This window comes from Macrobrachium rosenbergii, chromosome 14, assembly GCF_040412425.1.
Source record: "Macrobrachium rosenbergii isolate ZJJX-2024 chromosome 14, ASM4041242v1, whole genome shotgun sequence".
Classification (NCBI taxonomy): Eukaryota; Metazoa; Arthropoda; class Malacostraca; order Decapoda; family Palaemonidae; genus Macrobrachium; species Macrobrachium rosenbergii.
Window position 1 is genome coordinate 9,995,303 of NC_089754.1, and position 17,634 is coordinate 10,012,936.

The window sequence follows — 17,634 nt, forward strand, 5'->3', positions numbered from 1 at the left end:
CACACACTCATTGTTTTAGCAACGCTTTTCATTTCCTCCAGAATTTTATTTTGTTGTGTCAGTTGCAACCTATATGCATTTCTTTGTGCCTTTTGTCATGAGGAACTCTTGAATTGAATAAATCAAACCATGCATCAGCAAGTTTGATAAAATCTCGAGTGCTTTTCCAATGTTTGCTCTCTAAAAGTCCTTGTTTTCCATAAAAGTCTACTGCTTTTGAAGTAGTTTCTGATAGAAGCTGAACGGCTTTCTTCACATTCATGCGTGCTGTTCCCTTAACACATAAATTATTTTCAGTCAAGCGATAGGTGGGTCATAAATCACTTACACTCTTCTTGACAATTTCTCGTACACATTCACTTTGAACAAAGCTTCCATCACTTAACTGGAAGCCATAATCAAGAAAATTATTCCTTATTAGTTTAATGAGATGAGGGGGGTCGGCAAATACATACACCTCTCTCTCCGAATCATAAGGATTTGAAAATGAAATGGTTTCTGTACTTATACCAATACTATTCCAAAGGCTGACATTTGTAGGGCCCATATCACTTACTATAGCTACCACTGGAAAACCAATACTCTCTACACTTACAATTAACTTGTATAATAAGTCTTTGGTCATATTGGTGTTGAAATTGTAAAAACAAGCTGTTTTCATGCTTGTGTAAGTCCTCGAATCATTACACACTGCACTCTAGATTGTGGATCAAATAATTCGTCTATTCCCCTATCGTAGGACCAGATTTGAAAAATTGTACATTCATCAAAAGACATAACACATAATCGTTTATATTCATTCATTGAATGACCCTTTTCTTTCAACATTTGAAGCACTGTTTGCAAAATGCCCGGTTCCGCGTCTATTTTTGATGACCAACGTTTTAAAGTACTCTCTGAAGGAAGAGGAATTCCACATTGTTTACGCAAATATTTATATGCTTTAGGACCTATATTCCTTAAAGTTATTGCTCGGCTTATATCAGACACTGACCAACGTTTCATGTATTTACCATTTATGATGCTTTCCACATGAGATGGAGAAAAAGTTTGCCAAGGAATGTCTTGCACCGTAAAACGTCGTTATTTAATTTGTTAATATTATCCACTAACACTCTCTTTTCTTTCTCCCACTGTTGTTTTTCTGAGATGAGATTATTTCTTTCCTGCATAACCTCTTCTAGTTGGCGCTGCACATCCTCCAGTGTCTTTGTTTCATCTTGCTGATCTACGTCATCCAAATCTTGCACGAATGAAACATCTCCATTTTCAACATGAATTTCTTCACCACATACTGATCTATTTTCTTCAAATGATTCTTCAACTAATCGTTTCAGATTTCTTCTCTCTGCACGTGATTGTCGAAATCTGTTTAGCTCATCAGTACCTAATATAAAGAAGAAATGATATTATGCCAAGTAATGAAAAAAATTCTTTTACTCTCTCTCTGCTCTCAATGAAAAAATCTCTCTCTCTCTCTCTCTCTCTCTCATTTCATTTTTATTTACTGTTCGATCATAATTTTTCTTATATGTTGAAATCTCTCTCTTTTTCTCTCTCTTATCTCTCTCTCTCTCTCTCTCTCTCTTTACGTGTATATATGTATAACCTATATTTATAATATTGTATATACAGTTATTTCCAAGATTATACATATGGACTAATTACAGTAATATCATTAGAGATGATTGATACTGACCTTTAGATTTAGGCAAGTGAAGAAGAAGAGTTGGAACTGCAAGTGACTTCAAAAGTCTCTTTCTAGGAGCACTGGTTACATTTGCCGAAATTTGTTCTTGACTTTTTAAATAAGCACTGTCCTCAAAATGTCTGCTACATATCCTACTGTTAGGATAATTGAATTTGTCTTTTCTACGACAAACATGAATCCACTTTTGTCTTGTTTCTGCATCTTTAGGAAGAAAAAATGATATGCCTTCTTTCTTTCTACCATGAGAATTGCAACCAAACACTGCACAGATAAATGGCATTTCTCGAAAATTACTCTATATAATGAAACGGTAACCCACTGGTGATTGGAAATGTGCTGAAGAGAAATTTGTATACTGCTATTGACAATAACACACGAACAACTGATGTGAGTGAAGTCAATCACAGGAGTTTATAGTGACCCAGGTCACAAACCGACCTGTGGACACCAGACACCAGCGGCTTGGGGGGGATAATCCTCACCCCCCCAACAAGTGAGCGTACCTGTCTACTCTCTTTACCTTGCGTACAACCATCACTGCTATATGCATCGTACCTAACTTGCATGGCTTTTATGGAATTTACATATAAAAAGCAAAAAATATAGAGTGCAAAAGCAGGAAAAGTACAAAAAAATGGTAAAAGTAATACCAATGAAATACAACTAAAATGTACATTAGGTTTTTGTAATACTTACATTTCTTGAACCTTCCCTTACTGAGTTCACCTTCAATACCCACAGGACAAAATAATAAGGCAGTCCTCCAGTTTTCTGCAGCATCTGTACGATAAAATTTTACAGTGCGATATAATTTCTTATTATTAATATATATCAAATATATTACAAGTGATTGAAAGAATTCATTTTCTACGCATGTACATGATTAACTACGCTATCATATCTACCACTATATTGTAGATATCAAGACTCAATGTACCTTCATAATGCAAACAGTACTGGTTATGAAAACTAAGGTAGTTATATAAATAGAAATTTTCATATTAATTTGTATACAAACCTAGTGTACATACGAGAGCAGGAATACCAGACTTTATATATTAGAAAAATCAGACTTTAGATATTATAAAAATCAATCAAAGAAATTAACTGATTACGGTATCATATCTATAGATATTGCGATATACAAGATCTCTTATATTCAATTTATTTATAAGCTTCTTAAGCCTTTCTTAGGTCATATTAGGTGGTGTATTAAACCAAAAAAGCATGCAGTCCTAGTAATTCCAAAATTAAAGTTACTCCTTCTGTCATATACTGTATATTGCTAAAGTTTTATTATCAGTAATTTTGATACAAATATGTAAGAAGGATCTTGTTTTGTGAAAGCCATTGTTCGTACTGGAAACTTCAATTACTCTGAGATATACTGAATTAACACCAAGTAATATACCTCTAATATTCAGTGATTGCAGATCATCTATATCTCTATATGAATTTTCATGCATAAGTCTGCCTTCTTAGGAAATAATACATAAAATTTTAAATTCATAAAATTGTAAATGTAATTGGGAATTTTTAGGGCTAATAGGTTAATGTGGCTCTTCCTTAGCAACATTCAATTCAGGGTGTGACAACCCTGCCTACTCAAGTTAGGGTAGTGATACTCTTTAGCCATAGTAGGCAACCCTTCTAAGAGAAGGTTGCTCTTGATACAACAACCTCATTCTCCAACCGTGGACTGTGCCATAGCCATTGTACCGTGGCATTCCATGGTCTTGGGTTTGAGTTCCCTTCCTTGGTGGAAGAATCAGGCATTTTTCCTCTTTTTATTCACTTTCCTGTTTTTTTCGAAAAGTGTGTAGGGCAGGCTAACGAGAAAGCAAAAGTTGCTTGTTGTATTGTCGGGAAAGCGCCCTCTTCTTTACCTCATCATTTCCTTCTAAGCTTTTCATAATTTCTAAGTCCATCCTGACTGCCCACCCGCCGTTGTTGTGGCAAACCTGGCGGGTTTCTCACGTGCCTTGCAAGATGTCCCGGCTCCACAGAAATTTTTATTAGGCTTTTGTTTCCTTTTAATAACTTTTTCACTTTCCAATTAAAATTACTATACACATTGTCTGATGGGCTTTCAATTTAATTCTTTGTATATGAATAGTAATTTTAATAGGAAAGTGGAAAACTTATAAAAAGGAAACGAAAGCCTAAAAACAAAAGTTCGGTGTCACCTTTCCATCGCTATCGTATGTGGGGTACACTGAAAACTCAAAACGAATTTTCCTGCCAGTTGAATTATTAGCCTAACTGGTTCCACATCACACATTCTAGTAAATTACCTAGTGGATATTCTCAACCCAATGGTTGGTACCATCTCTTATGCTAACATCATGAATAATGCGGACCTCTTAAATAAACTAAATAGTGTAGAGATTAATAGTGAATCCAGGCTTGTGAGTTCTGATGTGGTATTACTATTCAAAAAGATACCAACTGATGATCTACTGGAGTTTTCATCGGAATTATTAGAGAATACACAGCTGAATATCCCATTTTCCAAAAACACTCTAATTTAACTAATTAAATTATGTGTAAAAGGATGTAAATTTGAATTAAATGGGAAATTCCACTTTCATAATATTGGTATGGCGATGGGAAACCCTCTATTTTCAGTGTTAAGTAGTTTGTGTATGGAATTTTTTTAAAATAAAATATTAAATAAAATCATTTCATGCAATGTCTGTTTCAGGTATGTTGACGATATAATTTGTGTATGGCCAAAGAACGAAAATGTTAATATAATTTTTTTTACAAGGTATATCAGTTAGCACCATCAATTAAATTCACTTTTGGAAATGGAAAAGGATGGGTACCTACCCTTTTTGGAATGCCTCATACGTAGAAATAGTAATGAATTTAAATACTGTGTTTACAGACAACCGACTAATATTTCTTCTCAAGTTCATTTTAGTTCTGGTCAAAGCAATAAGGTTAATATGTATCCCTGAATATACTGATGATGAAATAGATGAGATTAGGAATACAGACAAGAAATTAAAATGTCGTGACTGTGCATCAGACAATGCACTATAAGTGGCAAATAAGACCCTGTATCAAAAAAAAATAAACCTTACAACATAAAATTCTCTCTTGTTTTACTATGTAATAACAATATGAAAGATATCCCCATCTTCATAAGAATTTTGGCGTTTTTGTTGCATTTAAGAACACCAACAATGAAACATGTACTTCCCAAGAACTCTCCCGGCAGTAGTACTAAAGTGTTTTTTGACCCCCTCCTTGACACCTGTCTGTATGTTTGTCGATAATGTCCCTTGAGTTTACATTGTGATTTCTACCACTACCCCTAATGAGTTTTGTCGCCACTTCCTGTCAGGGGCGGTTGCGTAGTCTCAACAGTTTAGTATGTTCGTCAGTACCACCTCTGTAGTAAGTGCATAATGATTTCTAACACTATGTATCAGTTCTTCGTCAATTGTCTGGAAATAAAGTCGAAACCGGCAGGACCCACACCCCGTCTCTTATTTTTCATTTACCTGTGATGATGCGTGATAAACGGATCACGTTATATATATATATATATATATATATATATATATATATATATATATATATATATATATATATATATATATATATATATATATATATATATTATATATATATATATATATATATATATATATATATATATATATATATATATATATATATATATATATATATATATATATATATATATTTCTATATATATATATATATTATGTATAATCACTTAAAAAGCGTGACTTTTTATATTCACAGGTGTTAAGCTATAAACATCGTTTAATATGGAATTCACCAAACCTTGGGAATAACTTGCATCCAGTGGGAATTATCAATGATAAATGCTTCTGGTCCCGGAAACGATTCGAATCTGGACCTTTGGTTTAGAAATTTCTCAAGAGTAAATCATCCAAATTGATGAGGTGTTTAAGTATACGTAACAATCAAAGAAACACATTAGGCCCACGATAAAGAAAAAATTAGTTTATAATCTTGGACGACCTGCTTAATTTTACAGAAACCGCGTCATTCACCAATTACCAAATCATAAGAGTTTGCCCGCTTCATGTCGGTTTATGAACTGAATCTTGTACTTTCTGTTTCTTGAAATTTCATAAATGAAGTGGATTTTAATATGTCAGAAATATCATATTCATAATTTTAGGAAAGTTGAGCAACAACAAGACGGGCGAGTACAAAGTTTTGGTGCCAAACAAGAGAGGATTCAGAAAGTTTTGACAACGACAGAATACATGGCAGCAGTATTAAGTGGTACAACTTCTGCCTACAATTACAACATGACACTTCGGGAAACACATAATGTGAGAGAGAGAGAGAGAGAGAGAGAGAGAGAGAGAGAGAGAGAGAGAGAGAGAGAGAGAGAGAGAGTTGAACTCCTGCGTCTCCTGCCTCTAGTTGATCAAGTGTGGGGATGTGTTATCTGTTTGGTAACCTTGTCAGTAAATGATCTTGAGGGTAATGTATTGTTTCAATAACGATGCTAGCGCGCGTACGCGCCCGTTAGTGTTTGCGTTTCATGATACGACTCTCATGGAAGGGTAAGAGTCTTCGGAACAAAAATTATACCAGAGATGGGTGGCTTTGTTTTATAAAAATTTTGCGGTTCTTTTTTATGTAATATGCCTTTGTAATGCAAACGAAGTCAAGATGAATATAATAATTAACACTAATTCTCACTTGTTGGAATTCTAAATTGAAATAAGAGCAGCATGACTTATTTGTACTCGAATGATAGTGTATTCTCGACTTGTGATTTACAATACATGTTTGCAAGGGTATAATTCATTAATTATCAATTATCGCTACACAAAGCAATTTTCTTTGTGCACAATCAGTCAAAATGAGTAATCATTTTAATACATCATATCGTTTGTGTCTCGTTATGCATCATGTACAAATGATATGCTGAGGGTTATGGTTAAAAGTTTTGATAAAAGTCAGACTCATACCTCATTCATTTCTAATGTGTCAGCACACAGGGTTGAAGGGAAATGGAGGAATCAAACTACCGTGATACAGTGAAGTTAAAACGGCCCATAAAAACACTATTCGCGCGAAATTTCGATTAAAAAACTTCTGTAATCCTGATCACTAATGAATGTGGACAGTTAAGTGACAAAATATACTATAGAGGCCCACAAATAACAAATAAATAGATTTTAGCGAAAAAAAAGAAAGAAAACCTTTACGTTGAGAACATCAAAAAAGTAACCGAGCTGCTCAAACTTAACAATACATTTATTTTTCATTATCGCAAATCTATCGGCAGCTCAATCATTAATGTATCACAAAAAAATAGCAGACGGCGATGTTTACAAGATCCCATGCAGCAAATGTAAGTAAATTTACTTTCTGGACACCGGTAGGTCCATCTCACAAAGATCAATAAGGCATAAAAGATCAGCAAGGAGCGGTTCAGGGAGCCAGGGGATTTTCATACATAGGAGGGAATGATACTGGCCATACCATAAACTGGATTGGGGCCGAGCTGTTTTTCAAAACAGCTGCCCGTACAACAGGAAAGCTCTGGAGTCGGCCACTATCAGTCAAATTAACAATACAGTGGCATAACTAAGTGGGGAAGTGGGGAGGGGGCTGTCCGCCCCGGGCGGCACTGTCCAGGGGAGCGGCACTCTGGCATCTTTTGAGCGGGTCTATAAGTTAAAACTAACCAGGGGTGGGGGTCCGCCCCGGGCGTCACTGTCCAGGGTAGGCGGCACTCGGGCATCTTTTGAGCAGGTCTCCAAGGTAAAACTAATCAAAAACTATCTAAGATCAACTTTGTGTCAGCCAAGATTGTCAAACCTTGCAGTATTATCAATAGAACATGAAATTAGAAATTACTAATCGGTTGGTCTTTTTTTTTTTCTTTATGAAATAAAATAAATGAGTGAGATGTTAAGGCTTAAAACGTGCGTTTAATTTCCACCACTTGAGTACTTTTTAGCACGGGGATGGGGCGCCACTAACACTAGTTACGCCACTGCAAAATATGAACCGGTCAGGGCACTGGAAATCGGATTTCGCCGACGAGTTATTCTTAAGACCTATTCTCTATTCTCAGGCAAGTATCCCAGCGGGTACGAGCACCAAACTCGAGACAGGTGGGAGCTAACGAGGACCAAAAAACAAGGATCTGATCCATTTCCATAACAAGATAACTGCTATCTACACTATCGTCATATTATCATACTTCTACGTATATGTCCCATACCAACTGTCCACATTCACCAGTGATCAAGATTACACAAGTTGGTATTCGAAATATTTGATTTTGCCAAGTAACTTATTTTTATGGGCCTTTTTAACCTCATAGAATACTTTAATTACAATAAAGGACAATCATCTTTGAGACACATCGTTAGTAATATTGTAAAATAGACACATGGCCTGTTTTCCGATTTTTTAAACATTAAGTAGTTTTTTCTGTGTAACAACCACAACAGCTTCTTTGGGTGGGAAAGGGTGTGTTTTTTTATTCCACTTCATTCGTATATATATAGTGACCGTATGTATCCGGTATGGTTATTTGCCTCGATTTGTAACGCATTTAGCCTATTATGCTTTAAATGCGAGGTATGATCACTGTTAATTCGAAATACTGTACTGTATTTTAGCATATTCGAGGTGAATGCAAAGATCACATGATTTGGAACGTATTATAATTTGCGATGACTCTATTATGCAAAACCAACGAGAAACAGGGAACAGTTGGGGTTAAAATTCAAAAGATTGATGAAAATATCGAAAATTTTGTGAAAGGATATAAAACTGATCTCTAGGAAAATATATTGCAAATCTGGTAGGGGAAACGATGTTCATAAGCAAGAAAATGTAATCAAGCGGGGTGAATATACTCAGCAGGAAATTTCTGGCACTGTCGGATGAAAAACGAAAGTGGTTGAAAATCTTTGAACAGCTCACTTTGTATGCAGATGGAAATGTATGGGCACTGAAGAGACGTTATCGAATCGTAAGAAATGCCAGCAGGCTGTTTATATAATAAACTGATGCAAGAGAAAAGTTGCCTACAGTAGACAAACTGTAGCCATGGCCAACAAGTCTAAAGGTTTCATTATCATGTCCTGACAACCTACTGGTAAACAGCGCGCCTGATTTTGTTCAAAGTACGATATGCATCGGTAACAGTTGCCATGATATACTGGCGTTAGCGATGAAACCTTCAATTAATGTGGCCAAAATAACACCTCGATGGAACCAAGTATTAGTTCCATAAAAGTCTCGTTAAAGGAAAAATGATATAAGGACTTGACTGTGTTTACCATTCTCAGAAAAAAACAGTCACACTGCTCTGAGTTTTACTTAACATTCTTACCTGTAATTTTTACTTCACACACACACACACGCTTCTCTGTAATTTGCTGTTTCATCCTTCCCTTTTCATAAGATCAATAAATGTATCTGTTATGAGAAATGTCCTTGGTGAAAAACCATATATTAGTTAATTTCTGCAATTTTCCCAAAGGTAACAATGGCACATATTCTTAGAAAAAATCAAGTGTTAGTTTTTGTAAGTGTATACAGAAAAGGCAAAATGGGATAAAGTGTCAGACAACTTTGGCTGCTTGTGCAAAAGTACCTAAGACATAAGTGAAGGAGCAATTAATGGTTATGATTTCTGCGTTCAGAGGTGAGATGTATCTTTCTTCACCTCCACATGAATTTATCAGTAGTATGTCTGATTGCTGGTGCTTTCATTAATGTTTTTTTCCTTAGTGGTAATGTTGTAGCTCTGCATAAGGCACTGAGAAATTCAACGATGTCACTGGAAGGAAGTAGTACCAAGTACTCACACAAGGGTGGACACACTGGATTTGTATGGTTCCCCTGGCAAAACGCACCCCTACACTGTTCCGATACATGCTGGATATAGTATGGAAGATGATGGCCACTCTTCAAAGATTAATAGTACCCTTAAAAAAGCGATTGTGAAAAAAAAGTTAAGTATATCTTCGTTTAACCAGACCACTGAGCTGATTAATAGCTCTCCTAGGGCTGGCCCGAAGGATTAGATTTATTTTACGTGGCTAAGAACCAACTGGTTACCTAGCAACGGGACCTACACCTTATTGTGGAATCCGAACCACATTATGACGAGAAATGAATTTCTATCACCAGAAATAAATTCCTCTAATTCTTCATTGGCCGGTCGGAGAGTCGAACGCTGGGCCAACAGCGTTCTAGCCGGGAGCTCTACCCACCCCTCCAATGAAGAACTTAACTGATTGTGAAAGTTCATATTCTGACGATAAAGGCACTGAGGATAAAATCTACAGTTAAGAAAATATTCTAAATAAATATGAGAATACAAGTGCTTACGAAGTTATGATTTATGAACCAGTATTTCCTATAGAGCATTATCATTTATCAACAGACGTAATATCTGTTCACAAGATCGACATACAAAGCATTTCTGCAAATATGCATCCTGACTGAAGTATTAAAATACCTAAAACCCCTCGATGGCGATAGGCCCTCTTCTGTAAAGATGAAAGATCGAAGGAAGTCAGGACAGAGAGTTAGCCAACTGCAATAACGTTTGCGGGGGTGCTCTGTGATCTGCAAACCACCTGCTGTAAAAAAAAAAAAAAAAAAAAAAAGTTGCCAAACTTGTCAGTTCACTTTTGTTATTAAGGTATTAACCACAAGCTTCGCTGGTGCATTCTTTATGTTAAATTAAATCCTATTGTATTTAGTTTTATTGCATGATTGGTCCTACAATTCACAGTGACGGTGGGTGATGTGGCTGATGGCAACTATGGAATGCCAGTTTTTGCTCACTTATAAATTACGGTTATTTGTAATATTCTTGAGATATTAACACAAAACAAGAAAAGCAGAGGGATAAAAAGCTGAAATAACGAGACATAGGGAAAGTACATATTATATAAGTAAAATAATCTAGAAGGAGAGCGACGAAGAGTGAAAGAGTTCCTTGGTAAGTGGAGGACAGATCGAGAACACTTGTTATAGTATTGTTTGGCAGTTTCACTGGCTGCGCGAGGTTGCGGCCAATAAAAATGAACTGTTAACTGATTAATCTTTTACCCGTCTAATAATTATTATTGTTAATGCAAAATACCATGGCTGTGGTAACTTAATTCACAAGCAATGTTGTTATTATGTTCTTCGTTTAAGTGGAGAAATGATCCTAATCTAAAGACTCTAAGATTGCGCTGCCCACACCGGTATTAGGTGGAAATGCGACATGCACAAATGCCGAATACGGTGGCTCAGTTAAAACCCTACAGCCATCAGAGGTTGCTGACGTGGTCTTTCGAAGCACGGAAGTTGTCAAAAAGGTTCCGATCACCGACATCGGTAGAGGAAACGTGAAACTTCAGCATTCTTTATCATTAATATTTTTTTAAATTGTGATCATAACAATTAGTGCTATGTGATAAAATAGATGTTGATAAATGTCACTATAGCTCGATTATTGTTTAGCATTTGTTGATATTTAAAAGATCTGATGGCCATAAAACTTTACAGCTATTATTGAATTTTATTTAACATACCGTATCAGATTTTTTTTATTAATCACTTGAGTATTTTATATGGTTTTTCCTTAGTAAGACGAGGTTGCGCATAATACATTTACTAATGCTTCAGAGAGGTGCAGGGGATTCTACCGAACAGTCATACCCGTACTATTTTTTCCTTCAAGGGTTGATGGCGTGTGTACTTTTATCATTATTAGAAACACATTTACTATACAAATTGTTTCCAATAATGATAAAGTATGCACACCACCTTCCCTTGAAGGGTACATTAAGTTACATTAATGCAAAGTCTTTTAAAACTGTCATAACATAATGGATACCTATATCATAGGTTTTATTCTAATATTTAGATTTTGATGTAATGATGTGTTGATATGTCCAGCATACACCTGCGCATCAAGACTTCTATTTAATGAAACATAACTCGGCCATAACAGCTACCCAGAAGAGTGCGCCCCATAAATAATGCTTAACGAGGCAGAGTCAGAGTTGTGGAACAACACCGCCGAGTAAACTCATCGATTGGGGAGGACCACGAAAGGAATCAGGAAATGGATCACCGGTGAGTGGAGGAGGGCACACGTGGTGCACTGTAGGCATTCCTTAAGTATCTTTGCAGCGTCCCCTCGGCCCCTAGCTGCAACCTCTACTATACCTCCTTTTATATTCCTTCTTCCATCTGACTTTCCACCCTCTCTAACAGTTTTATAGTGCAACTGCAAGGTTTTCCTCCTGTAACACTGTCATACCTTCTTACTGTCAATTTCCCTTTCAGCGCTGAATGACCTCACAGGTCCCAGCGCCTGGTCCATGGCCTAAATTCTCTCTCTCTCTCTCTCTCTCTCTCTCTCTCTCTCTCTCTCTCTCTCTCTCTCTCTCTGTGTATATATATATATATATATATATATATATATATATATATATATATATATATATATATATATATATATATATATATATATACTTTATATATATATGTATATACATACAAATATACACATATATACATATATATCTTAACAAGCTCGCCTGGACCATATGCCTACACCTACATAGTATATGGGTGATATATATACAGTATGTGTGTGTTTGTGTGTGTACATATATATATAGCACAGGAGGCAGGCAGTTGCTAAAAACCTCATCAAACAATCCAAGTGGGAGGACAGGCATGTCGAAATGAGAAGGCTTCATTATGATTCCCGACGTTTCTGGACTACAAGTCTCATTTTCAAGGCTAAAAAGACAAACAAATTTACAAACATTAAAGTGACCCACAGTAAAAACAAAAAAACAAGAATTACAATTGTCCTAAAATGATTAAAACTGATAAGATTGAATCACAGAATAGAAGGCACACCTATATTTCAAGAAGACAGACAGACAGCCGAGTGACAACGAAGGCCACCTTGGGGTTTCACGAAGGCTAATCTTGACATGATCCGAAAATACTATCTCGTTGGTTATCAATTGCTATTTATCTTACGAAATAATTTTTACTGAGTCCGGCTAAAGAAAGGTCTCATTTTTTATCTGGATCTTTGATGAATAATGTTACATTTCATTTACAGTTACACTTTTTTCATCTTTTATTAGAAAACTATATTAATGCAGTTTTACAGTTATTTGATAGTATTTACATAATTTTACAATGATAATTTTTCTTCTTACCAGGACAACAATATATTTACATACATCAATGCTTAAAAAAAATGTCAACACTGGTAATATTACAATCCCTAAATTCTGAGTCACTTACATTCCATAATTTAATGATGTATGACAGTTATCACAACTACAATTTCTACAATATTTATAACCTTATAACAATTCTTATAACCTTCCAAGTAATACTTATAACCTTGCCTAATTTTCATAAGTCCATAGCATTTAATAAGAGTTCCTGGTGTGAATTTTTATTTTTTTAAATTTAATTACTCAAAAACAATAATTAATGTACTCTTTTGTGAACATTTTATTTATTCTCGCTTTGTAATGATTTTCTAATAGCCAACTATCGTAACAAAACTTGCTCTTAACCAAAGAATCTGTTTCTTCTTTCGTATAACGTTTCTTTTTACTGACCCAAACAGCATACAAATACCCTACAATTAATACAGTGGCACTATTATGAACCTTTTTTATCCTATACTTGAAAATGAATATTAATGTATTTAAAAAATTGTCTCTGTTTATGATGCACGTATGGAATAGCACACTTGAAATACATCAATGTTGTTTTTATGTGACTACTGAAACAAAAAGCATGCAAAATGTATTTAATATCTTCGCAATTATCACATTTATCACTGTTTCTGATATTTAAAATTTTCAACCGATTGTTGGTCGCCAAGGTTCCAAGAGCATATTTAAAAGCAAACTCTCCTTCCATGATACCAATGAAAGGGTTTGTTTATGCTCGCCCATACCATTTTCCAGTCCAGTCTTCGATTTTTTTGGTGCATTTTCTGGCCTTATAAAATTATAGCAATCTTTACTATTCAAGTTAGGAAATTTTTCATGACGACAAACTTTCTGATTACATCAACTGCTACTGAATAAAATGATGCTGACACAAATGAAACCTCATTCATTTCCTTCAAATCCAACAATAAGCTTATTCTCATCTTGCAATAGAAATTACTTAAACCAATATCCTTTCTAATATCTCATTCAGAGCTGTCGAACTGAAAATCGCTAATGGTTTAAAGTAAACATTTATTATTTCCAATATATACTGTATACACACACATACACACACACACACACACACACACATATATATATATATATATATATATATATATATATATATATATATATATATATATATATATATATATATATATATATATATGGGTAAGTCAAAAAGTTCAGGAAAAATTCAATATACTCTTTATTTAAGGAAATTCAAACATCATTTTTCTACATATCTACCATCTAACTCTATACACTTTTCAAGGCGCTGTTTCCATGCAACCCTTCTTTGTAGAAATTTGGGGCCTTTCTATTAAACCATGTTGAAACTGCATGTTTAGCAGCATCCAAAGATTCAAACCGGACTCCTCTTAAGTGTTCCTTGAGTTTTGGGAACAGGAAAAAAATCTGAAGGAGCAAGATCAGGACTATAAGGAGGATGTGAAGAGTTTCCCACCTAAATTTCCGTAGGACTTCTCTTGCAACCCTTGATGAATGTGCTGGAGCGTTATCATGATGGAACAAAATTCTGCGGTGCAACTTTCCTCGACGTTTTTTAGCCAATGCAGTCTTCAGTTTTTGCAAAACACCTTTGTAGTAGTTCCCGGTGATTGTTTTTGTCCTTCAAGGAAATCAATCAAAATCACTCCTTTGGAGTCCCAAAACACTGTTGCCATAACCTTCTGGGCAGATCTCGCCATTCACTGGTGCAGCTGAACCTCTTGGTAACCATTGCTTTAACTGAATTTTACTTTCTATATTGATGGATCAAGTTTCATCTCCGGTCAAAAAACTCTGATTCATTTGATTCAATCTTTGTTAAAACTGCAAGAGAAAGTTCAGCTATGCAGTTGGTCTTCGCGCAACGCCTTTGGGACCCAACGTGCTGAAAGTTTACTCAAACCAAGATTTTCATTTAAAATTGAAAATGCGGAACCATGGGAGATCCCAGTTTCATTAGCTATCATATCGATAGTAATCCGACGATTTTCATCCACTAGATTCTGCACCAAAGCCACAATTCTTTCATTTTTGCAGTCGATGGTCTTCCCTCTCTTGGGTTGTCTTTGAGGTCCTCCCGACCATCCTTAAATCGCTTTATCAATCATAAACAACTGATTTAGATGGAGAAGAATCTCCATAAACTTGTTGCAAAGCTTCAATAATTTTTCCTGGTTTCAATCAAGCTTGGTCAGGAACTTGATGTTATCTCATCTCAAAATTTTTATTTTCCATGGGTTCAAGAAGTTACTTTTCTGAAGCAGATGTTAACATCACGGTAGCAAGAGGATGACTGAGGTAACAAGTCTATATGGATCACTACATCACAGATAATTGTTTACCAAGTATTTGGGTTGTTTCATTCCTGTGTAAATACATCATTCAACAATTTTTCCTGGAACTTTTGACTTACCCTCGTATATATATATATATATATATATATATATATATATATATATATATATATATATATATATATATATATATATATATATGTATATAAATGTATATGTATATATATGTATGTGTATGTATATATATATACTGTATATGTATATATATGCATATATATGTATATACAGTATATGTGTGTATATGTGTGTGTATATATATATATATATATATATATATATATATATATATATATATATATATATATATATATATATATATATATATATATATATATACAGAGAGAGAGAGAGAGAGAGAGAGAGAGAGAGAGTGAGAGAGTAGGTGGGATGTGAGGCCACTGCTATTCCGTTATGATAATGCAGTTTTCCATTTGGGAGACTTCACATATAGCAATGTGGTGACAAATACTAGCCCCACATTACTCAAAATTATGTCAGAACTGGCATCTAAAGGACAAGTATCAACAAAGTCTCTTAGTCTCGCTCAGGCAGTACAGAGTCACATCACAAGCACTAGAAACCAAACATTAGGGCTAGCAATCAAACTGCATCACAAGTATGGTGGTTCTGAGTTGATTAAGCTTTTTCATGACCATGGTTTCATAGTTTCATATGATGAAGTTATACATTTTCATAAGTCTGCTGCAAAATATGTGGGGGGACAACAGTGTAGTTCATTTCATCAAGCTATGGGCATGAATTCGACAATGGGCCCAGTGTTTGGATGGTTTGGTAGGTCAACTCCAAATGGACATCGTGAGCCATACGTTATGGCTCATGAGTTTCAGATGAATCCTGTTGTTGTAATTAAGAAAGAAAATTGTGAGGTAGGAGTTATGAAGCTTGTTATTCCCTGGCTGACTAAAACAGCTGCACAGTCTCTTTCCATCATGCACCCTATAACAGTGGAGCCCAAGAAAACCCTCCTTTTGTCCCATTAACTTCCGGAATACCTTACGAAGACTTATGTGCAAGGGAGAAAAGTCTTAGGTCTGCTGAGCAAAGGGATACCCAGTGGCTAAACCCACTATGGAGTGGTCTGGATTTAACAATCAACTGCCTAAAGAGCAAGGTTTACCAGCACTAAAAGCTAGTACAGTATATCTGATTGGCCACCTTATACATGCTCCACCATCGCATCCAGACACAGTGCTAACGTCACTCCTGTACATGAAGCATTCGTTGGCTGAGCTTGTATATCTACAGATATGCAGTTGTATATGGTTGCTCAGCAAATAAAGTGGTGGGAGCCAGACAGGGACAATGCACATTATTATGTCTTTTCAAGGATGCATTGGAACACTGATGGAAGGATCAGGTCTGGATGTTCATGTTAGATCTGCATTTGGGCATGTAACAAGTATTATGGATGGAAAAGCATGGGTTAGATCTATGAGGGAATTTCGTACGGTGGCAGTTGTCTTATTACAAAATTTTTTTAGAGATGGTGAGAAAACATTCAATGAAATACCAGCATATATGGATGAGGTAAGAAAGCATCCAACAAGGAAACACTGGGTTGATAATTTTATCAAACCAACTCTATTAGTTCATCAGTTCCTTTGTGAAGGAAGGGAGGGAGACTGGATATTTCAACAGCTTTGTCTTGAGCGAATGTTGCCCTATTTTTTTAGTGCAGGTCACAGCCATTATGCTCAGTATATCTCCTGGTACTTGCTAGAGATGCGCAACTTGCCAGAAGACGTTAAGACAGACCTAACTGCTGGTGCACACGTGTCTCGGCACAACAATGATTATTGGAATTCTGCGTCAAGTGATCAATTTGGTGAACAAACAGCTATAAAGACAGGAAAGGTTGGGTTGAGAGGTACGACATTATCCCCAGAGCTTGTTAGTGAATGGATTGACTCATTTCCCATTTCTGCTTTCCTTTCGGATGCCATGGAAAATTTATATTCAGAGCAAGACTGTACATCATCAATGCAGGTGAAAGATAAAGAAGAGAGTAAAAAAAGAAAAGAACTTGATTCTGATGATCGTTCAAGGATTGCTGCTGAATTAGATGAACATTCCCATCCACTTGAACTTAGTCCCTTATTGTGTAATATAGTGACTGGTAAAGTCACCCCCAGCGTAGTCAATGTACATGATGCATTGCAAATTGGGGAGAAAATGGTAGCATCATTCCATAATTCACTACCATCTGGATTTCATTCAAAAATTTCCAACTCAGTAAAAACTATGGAGCAGCTAAAGCTTGGCATCAAAGTGGGAGACCAGACTG

At 35.6% G+C, this 17,634-nt stretch overlaps 1 protein-coding gene across 6 annotated transcripts in view; it reads right to left on the reverse strand.

Moving 5' to 3' along the window:
- Positions 1-17,634, reverse strand: part of LOC136845715 (uncharacterized) — an 893,447-nt gene that overhangs the window by 856,911 nt on the left and 18,902 nt on the right. For 5 of the 6 annotated variants that reach the window (XM_067115907.1, XM_067115900.1, XM_067115903.1 and 2 more), the window contains exon 2: positions 2,408-2,491. The exons of the other annotated variant lie outside the window; for it this stretch is intronic. The gene's annotated coding sequence lies outside the window, so the exon portion shown is untranslated. The remainder of the gene's footprint in view (positions 1-2,407; positions 2,492-17,634) is intronic. 6 annotated transcript variants of the gene reach the window in all.